General features: G+C 44.9%; 1 long non-coding RNA gene across 1 annotated transcript; it reads right to left on the bottom strand.

Annotated features, from left to right (window-relative positions):
* Nucleotides 1-3092: 3092 nt before the first annotated feature.
* Nucleotides 3093-6463, bottom strand: LOC130534124 (uncharacterized). Its single transcript, XR_008952810.1, has 2 exons — nucleotides 4839-6463; nucleotides 3093-4559 (listed from the first exon to the last, which is right to left on the bottom strand). It is a non-coding gene; the product is annotated as an uncharacterized LOC130534124 (long non-coding RNA).
* Nucleotides 6464-9351: the final 2888 nt, after the last annotated feature.

A 9351-nucleotide genomic window follows, 5' to 3' on the forward strand; every position in this document is an offset into this window, starting at 1 on the left:
AAAGCATGTCTTGAAAGCCAAAAAGTGATGTTTGGTTCCAGAAATAAACTACATCTGACGTCCACTGCTGAACAGGGGGAAAGGATGGTACTAGGTTATTACAGCATCATTCTTGACCCAAGTGGCGAAAGCAAGGCTGGACACAAAAGTTGCCAGAGACTTGTACATAGATGGAAGCTGTCACAAAAAGGACAAGGGATTGTGAGCAGGATTTGCAGTTGTGATGAGAGAAGGCGAGAGCGTTATCAAAATGGTCTCAGGGAAAGTTGAGCCAGCATCCGCACAGCGAGCGGAGTTGGTGGCATTACAAAAGGCACTGGCAGTGGCGCCAGGCAAACCGGTAAATATTTATTCTGACTCTGCTTTTAGTTTTTTTGTTGTACTTAGAGATCTGGGTTCATGGAAGAGAAACAGATGGCAAACAGTAACAGAGGTCCCACCTAGACACGAGGGAATTGTCAAGCAAATAGATGAAAGTTTGTGGATCGGATCCCCTCTAACTTGGTAGTAATTAAAGTAGCGGCACACAGGAGTGATGGGACCATTCACTCCAAGGGAGATGCGGTTGCAGATAACGCTGCAAAAGAGGCAGCAGGACTGGATCTGCTGGGATGTACATAGTGAAGACAGTGGAGGATAAACAATTAGAGGACTTAAGACCCCATACATACGAAGAGTGGGGGCACGCGCACGCGCAAGCAGAATGGGCAAAACAATCCAGTCCGTTAATGGATCTCGTTTTAAGAACAAACAAGGTATTGTTTAAAATACTTAACTATATGTTTTCAAGTTTTTCCCTCCAGATCCCGCCAGAACTGAAGGAGAGACCAGACCTCACAAGGGAGGAGTACCTGCTATTGAAGGTCCTTAAGAGGAATTGGCAGGAACCGAGGTGGAGGGGCCCACATCGAGTGACAACGCGCACTGACACAGCTGTCCGGTTTGAAGGAAGGGCGACACTTGGTACCACCTCTCGCAGTGGGCCAAGGTAGCGAAAAGCGCAGACATGAAAGGGAGCAGCAAGGAGTCTGCGACGTCAGAAACCCCCAACACGCAACAGGTGAAGTGCTAGTAACCTCTCCCTGCAACGACAACGCTGGATGCGATGGTGCTGGGACGCCCGCTGGAAGAGGAGGAGGTGGAGGAACATCTGGACCCAGAATGGACATCGGGACGACGCTCATCGGAACGAACACCGAAGTGGAGACGACCGTCGAATGGTTTATTGATAATATACATGTCTGCTTTGCTTTGGGCTGTTGCAATCTTTGCATCTATAGTGATATGTGTAGCTGTGCACAGGTGTGGAATGCCAACTCAGAAGAGCAGATCATTAAGGGAAAAGGGGTCATCCACGAGCCAGGCGAGACACACCACGAGAATGCCCCACAGCGATCACATTGAAATACACGATGGGGGCCCCTACCTCTTTTCAATTCGATTTATGTGACGTCATCGACTGTCATGGGAATCCCGCTAAGTGGAGAGGGTATGATGTCTACTTGTGTTATGAATCTGGTCCTATTCAATTCTCATTCTTGTACAATGGGGTTGATCAAAATACACTTAATGTCACCACCACAATATCAGAAAAGAAGGGTGAGGAATAATAGCCCGATAGGAGGTAACTCCTCCCAGCAGGTAAGAACACTTGACTATTTGGCTCTAAAACCAATAGACATAATACAACTGAGCACGGGAACGGGAACTGACAATATTTGGCGAGATTGGTTGGTGAGTGAGGCAAAGGATAAAATTAGCGGAGAGTGCAATTATTCACCGAGCCGGCTCCTCTGCATTTTGATGACGATTGGGGATGTCAGTGCATGATGGCATTAACCAGAGAAAACACTCCGATAAACTGTACACAATTGGCTATGATTTACCCACCAATTAGCGACAAATACACTGCAGGACTTTTCAAACCACGGAGGGGCGCACCAAACCGGTATGTGTGCTTTAATTTCACAGGAAAATTGCGGTAATATGGGGAGATTGCGGAGGATTGGTGCAACCAGACAATTAAGGGTGATGCCTCTCAGATAGGGTCGCTATTTTGATACTGTGGGCATGGGTTGCATACGAAGATGCAGGCAGGAGCGAAAGGAAGATGTGCAATGGTAAGACTGATTGGTAACAGGATGAGTACGAATAGACCGACAACATTAGCAGGCCTAACAGCCCAACGCCGACGATACGTCCTACGGAAGAGGAGCTCATCTGCGTTCAATCTGTCCCACGTATATAGATGCAATGGGAGTCCCTAGGGGAGTTCCAGAGGAGTATGAATTAGCTAATCAAGTGGCAGCTGGGTTTGAAAATCTTCCAATGACACCGAATAAGAATGTGGACCGGATAAATTATGTGCAATATAATGTTCAAAGATTAGCAAACCTGACCAGAGATGGGGTGGAAGGACTTGCTGAGCAACTGGTATTGATGCAAAATAGAATGGCCTTAGACATGCTGCTAGCTGAGAAAGGGGGTGTGTGTTATATGTTTGGAGAAATGTGCTACACTTTTATTCACAGCAATATGGCTCCGGACGACTCCGGAACTAAAGCTCGAGAAGGACTGAGGTCCCTCTCTCGTGAATTGGCTGAAAACTCTGGTGTGGAGTCTGGACCTGACTCTTGGATGACCCGGATGTTTGGCAAATGGAAAGGGTTGATTTTTCCTATACTTACTTCTTTAGCCACCTTTACAGCTGTTATTATGACGTGTGGCTGCTGTTGTATCCCATATATCTGAGCTTTGTGTGTACGCTTTATTACTCCTACTCTAGAAAAGGGATCTACTGATCCCAAGAATGTTGTGAAATATAGCGAATTGCATTTTATGTTATAGCTATTTTAATAAAAGTAGAGTCGTTTCGTAGATAATGCGAGAAGGATTAACTGGGGTAAAGTGGACCGGGGAAACTGTATGTGAGCGTGTTTGTGAGAAGGACAAAACAATAATGTGTGATATCTGCTTGGGTTAGAGTTCTCAAGGCTGTGCACCTGTGCGTAGGCCGATAGCCGCTTCAATATGGTCAAATATGGGCAATGTGACTCGGTTGATGCAAACTATGGAACTAAAGAAACGCCTCCTGCCATGTAATCATGTCTGTTTTAATAAAAGAGACAATGCTGGGGTGGAGGGAGAGCCCCCGGGACAGCGCGGCAGCAGACGTGTCTGTAACGGAGCGGGACTCCCCTTGGCCAAGGTAGAAAAGGAACTTTGACGTTTGGTCTCAATTTGTGGTAAACTTCGTTCGTGCGCCTGTCTGAGTACACTTCGGAGGATGATTTCGACGACATTACTTCCATTCAGGATTTAAATTATGAAGACAGCTGTTTGGTAACACATCACTGAGGATGTGCTGCAGCGATGCATTTTCTTTCCCGCCCGCCGCAGGAAAAGAGGAATAAAGATTATTGATAGTTGTTCTTTATGCAATGTTTAGCATCTTATTAACATGAATAATAACAATTTGATCAGAAGGTTCAGGAAGTTTTTTAACAGTTGGCTGAAGTGCTAGATTGTTGTCCACATTAGCTGAATTGAGATGGAATCATGGCTGATCCTTAAAAGGTTACATTGTGGCGGGCACGCAGGTACCTCTCACACAGGAGGATTATGGGTTGGGGACGTGTTCCGCACCCATATTTTTTTTTGGAGTTCAATAAAGAAAACAAGGGAACAACTGCGTGGAATCTTTTTTTGTCCTGCCACAATATTCTGATTACATTCATATGTCTGTTAAAACATTTCACAGACAGTTTGTGGCTTTAAATCTACTTCACATCAAGTTTAGAGCCAGTTTGATGAAGAATTCTGAGCCAAATTTTAGATTTTAATGACCGTTGATGTCAACTGATGACAGTCTGTTTTACTCTTCTGCGTCAGTCAGTCAGTCAAGCTGGAGCCCCCGTCTGCTGAGAGCTGACAGAAACAGTCATGAAGTAAAAGGGTAAAAAAAGGAAGCAGAAGTAAAAACAAAATGACGTTCATTTTTGTGCCACATCTATCCCTCTATCCCTCCATCCATCCATCATTTGCTAATCCTTCCTTTCATTTCTTTCCTTCTCTTCGTTGCATCGTGACATCAATCCCAGCATTCTAAATGTTTTATTCATCTCTTTCTGCTTCCTGGACTTTTCATTTTGTTCCTCTCAAACTCACCACTTTCCTCCTGTTATACTGTACATCAACCTTCACTCACTGATTGTTTTGCCGGCCTGCACATTTGTGATTTTTGCTGTCAACTGTTGCTGACTGACTGATCAGGACAGGACAGGAAGAACGCTCATTTATAGCTTCTCTGCTGGAAAATACAAACCTGGAATGTGTGAAGACATGCGTGCACACACACACACACACACACACACACACTTGTAGTTTATAATGAATGGATGGCCTCAGCTGTTACCATGGTTGCACTTCACCTGTCTGTACGTCTGTACGAGCCCTCCTCCACTCTCTGGGCTGCTCCTGGTGGAAAGAGGCTAGTGAATCCAGTCATCCAGCCTTTGTGTCCCCGCCTGGCTGGGACAGAAACTCTCTGTCTCAGCCACCTGGAAGACACGTAAAGCTGTCAATCACATGCATTTGATATGACCTGATGGATCATCGGAGGTGCCTCTGATGAAAGCCTGAAACACCAGGATACTTCAGAAGCCTTTTGATCATTCTGCCAACACATCATTTCATCTTCTTACAGCCCAGCAATCCTTCCATTTCAGCATTGACCCGATTGAATCGAGCCATCCGATCAGCTGTCCTGTGCGGTTTGAGGAAGGTTCGCTCATAAAATTGATAATAAAGCGACCTGAGCAGCAAAGGCAGGAACTCACGCATGTCCTCCTGGGTGTTAGCCTCTTCTTTGAGATCCAGAAATTGCAGAACCTTCTGCCATTGCTCGGATATCGCCAAGTGAGCATGTGCATGAGTGCACGGCCATCGTGACCCTGCATGCCAGCAGGAGTCTGGGCCTGAGATCCCAGAGGCACAAGGACTGTTGGCTAATTGCTGGAGCTGAAGCTCTGACGGAGAAGATAATTAAAGGAAATGAGAGCATTAATAGTTGATCAGACTGTGCATGTGCATGCGTGTGTGCATGTGTGTGTAAGTGATGTTGGCCCCAATCTGGTCAGGAAAATATTTAGTTCTGTCTTTAACAACACAAAACCTTTCAGAGCCCCATTAGACTGCTGGAGCACCGGTGGTGCAGGTCAGCAGGGCCAGTTAGAGGAACGGAGCCTTTATTTTCCATCCAGACACCCCGCAGCAGCCGCTTTAATGGCTAATAACCAATGAGACACAGCATCCTCACATGAAATGAGAAACAACACAAGCAGCTCAAACACAACCGAGAACGCATCTGTGTTCCATCAGCCTTATGTTTGTCCAGCCGAGAGTCCGTCTGTCTGGCTGACTGTAGAATTTAACAAGAGAAAATTGAACCAAGCGAGTGAGCACATGAGCATAAATGAGAGAGGAGTTTGTTGTAAGAAAGGGAAGGTGATCAGAGCCAAGAGGCAGAAACTCTGAGTGAACTTTGCAGTGTCGGGCAGACTGGCTGAATAAAGGCAGAGCTTAGGAAGCTGCACTGTTATTGTGGATTTACCATTCAAATGTTTTTAGTCATGCATCACCAAAGCTACTTTAACACCGGCAACCTCATTTTAACGTGTTTTCATGCCTGAAGGACCACTGTCAACGCCAGACGACATTACTGTCACAGGCTGCGTCCTCCTTCCTAACCAATGCTCTGAAGAGACATTGTTTCATGTTGTTCTCCTAAGCTCTCCCCTAGCTTGACTTGGGCACCTACTCACCTCTCCCAGCACACATTTGCAAGGTTGAGGTCGGAGGAGAAAGGTCTTATTTCTCCTCCTGCACGCTGGGATCCTTCATCAGTATGTGAATTGGATAAATCGAGTAAAACTCAAGACTGATGAGTCGACCAAAGACACATCGCTGCAGGAAGATGCACCTGTGACCCATGTGCATCGGCGGGTTTCTGCACTGGGATGGATAAGGGCAGAAACACAACATAACAAACCATGATGAAGTCTCCTGCAACAAAGACTCCAACTCCAGCTTAGTCCAGTAAAAACACACCAACAGGATTCCTGATGAGGTTTAAACTGCTGGCTGATTCATTATAGATTATACCCGAGTTCCAAGTCAGACCTCACATTGAGCTACTGGTCAGTTGTTTTTCTACCTGGGAAGTTGAGATTTGTGACTGGAAGGAGGCACATTTGTAAGATTTCTGCTTTAGAAACAAGACAGACTCCATAAAGCCTTTGTTGTTAGCATTGTTAGCATGTAGCATTGAAAGCACCATCAAATCAAAAAGGAGGATTCATATATTCTGGACTCCACTAATTAAACAGCACATATCCAAGAGCAGGTACCTTGACACCTTCTTTTCGTCTCACATGGACTCAAGCTCCCTCCTGGTGCTCCCTCCTGGTGCAGCAGCAGGTCGCCGAGCCAGATTTTTAAATTTGAATGGAACAAGTGTGACTTGTCTTGAGTTGCTCTAATAATTCTTAATCCTTTTGTGTCACATTTGCGACTCACCAAATTGTTTGTCTGCTGTGTTTCTATTCCATACATCCAGCTAGTTGGGTGGTGGTCTGTTGGGACCTGGGCTGAGAAGCAGCGAGTTCTTGGTTCAAACCCCAGGGCAGGCAAAACATAAAGGTGTTCTGGTAGTTAGGGAGGTGCCAGAACACCTTCAGAGCATTGCCCAGGTACCCTTGAGCCAGGTACCAAACCCACAGATGTGTATATAGGGCCCTGTGAAGATGAGCCCTTCAGATATTAACTTTTTTCCTTCAGGGCTCAGCCACATTTCACTTCAAGCAACTGTTTTGATTTGTAGGTTGATGGACAGTCTTCAAGACTTTAGAACTTTCCTGCAGCATGGTCCATCATTGTGTTGCTGCTGTTTCTGCTAGAAATGAGGACATTCTAAAACTTGCACCCATTTTAGAGTTTTAAAATGTTCTAATTTGTGGTACCAAGAGAAACTTTAATGTTGTGAAAACGATGTGTTAATGCTTTGACTGGCTGAAGCCTCTCTTTCATTTTCCTGAATATTTATTCAGAAACGTGAAGTTCACAACTGAGGAGTCACCTCTGGAGATCATTCAGGCTCTGCTGAACACATGAATATTTCACATTAAACCCACTTTTATGTGTCAACTTTAGAAAAAAGAAAAGAAAAAAAAAGAAGAAAACAAATGTTGCTCTCCCTGGATTCTTTAGAATTCACCTGAAAATCACCTGGATGCTGTGGATGAAAGTTGTTTGCAGGTTCTGAGTAAACTGAACACTATAAATCAGAGTTCTGCTGCAGGGACGCGGAACCAGTGAAGCAAGAAGCAAAAATAAGTAAAAATACAAACACTGGTCTTGAGGGATGCAGGAGGGAAACTTTCCTTCTTCCTGAAATATTCACACTCTCACAGGGAATTAACCGATGGTGTGTGTGTGTGTCATCAGATTTCAGGAAAATCCAAAGCAGGGTTCTGAGAACTTAATTAAAAAAAAAAAAAAAAAAACCTCTTGTGCAGCTTTGTTCCACGAGTGTGGGGGAAAAAAATCTGAAATCCAGCCTTGAATCCATTCATTAAAAAAAAGAGATATTTAACTTTGCAACAATGGAGAAAAACAGTCCCGGATCATCACAAACCCTCTCTCACCTTTGGGGCTAAACTCTATATGTGATAAAGTTTCACGCTTCATTTCTTCCTGAATTCATCCTCCTCTTCCTCCATAGCCGGAGCATCACCCGTAAGGAATACTACTGCCTGCATTTTCATCCCACTTCCCCATTATGTTAACAGCTTTAACACAAACATTTGCGTAAATTTATTCGGTTACAGTTTCTCTGCACTTTCTGTCATTCTTCCACTGTTTCCCCAAAATGTCGAGCATCATAACTCAATTACCACAGTGCGTCTGCAAAACTGCTGACTCATTTGAAAACTAAAGAGGAATTGGGATGTTCGGGGCATGGAGCTGCTTTCTAAACATCTTTCTGTGTAAAACAGGAAAAGTCACCTGACATTTCCCAAATGAAAATCTTTTGGCTGTGTGGATTCAGAGTAAAAAAGTCAGAGATACTGAACCAGCTGATGTAAACTTCATCCATATGCCGACTGTTAACCGCCCTCCACATCTGACTCTTGTCAGAGTTCTTTTGAACAACCAAATGTGCAACGTGTTGATTTTTTAATACGTGAACTGCAAATTAAACCGTCTTTGGTTTCAGAACACCTTGAGTAGAAGAATGGACGCTCCCAGCCGCTCCGATCCTGATAAGGTGATCCAGTCATGTGCCACCATATGTTTGTTCTCTCTCAGGAGCAGCAACCTCAATAAGAGCCAAAGGTAAAAATGAATATGAATTTTCTTTCCAATTTTCTCAAAGATTTAATTATGCAAGATTATGCAAATATCAAAGTGCTGCAGGTCTGTTTTATTTCCTCCAAATAGGAGGACCAGAATATGGGAAGGTGGTGGTCTGATGGAGCTTGTCCGTCCGTCCGTCCGTCCGTCCTCACTTGTAACAAACAACGGGAAGGGTTTCCAGATCTGGTCTGATCTGGTCCCTCACAAGAAACGTTCAACTTTGCAGCATTCGGAGGCCAATTCTCTGGACTGAAAGGTCAGGATCCCTCTGCCCTGGCCGCATCGATCCTCACCTCTCTTTCAGGAAAAAATTACTCTCAGCTTTTTCCGACTTCAAAAAGTGAAAATCGACCAAAGTGTCCCTTTAGGAATCAAGAACTTGGCTTCAGACCAACAGGACATCTACAGCAACGATGACTCATCACTGGAGCACCTGGAGAAAACCCACACACCCCCTCCACTTTCATGCATTCATATTTAATATCAACTCATTTGTTTCTGGGAACTTACATTGAATATTTAGCTTCCTTGGATATCTTACATGGGCTCAGTGCACATGTGAGATGATAGTGTTGATGTTGTTGGACGTTCTTCTGCAGCGTAATACATGGAGCTAATATTACATCATGTTTCCGTCTCTGCTCGCTGTCGGGAGAGACGCACTGGCACAGAAGGATGCTGGGAAGGAGGCATCAAGAGATGCAAGCAAACACACACAAACACGCACACAGTTGGAGCAGGACGACGGGTCAGACGTCTAAACAACCTCCCCTTAAATCCCACACACGGCCACACAAGACATTTGTCTCCACCCTTCCACCACGGACGGATGGATGGACAGCTGCCTGAGCCTGGAGGTGAAGAATAGAATAAAAGTCAAATGCAGTGTGTGGTACCAACACAACACAGTCTGCTCTGCTCCTCCTCTGGCTCGCC

The sequence above is a fragment of the Takifugu flavidus genome, chromosome 11 (genome assembly GCF_003711565.1).
Source record: "Takifugu flavidus isolate HTHZ2018 chromosome 11, ASM371156v2, whole genome shotgun sequence".
Classification (NCBI taxonomy): domain Eukaryota; kingdom Metazoa; phylum Chordata; class Actinopteri; order Tetraodontiformes; family Tetraodontidae; genus Takifugu; species Takifugu flavidus.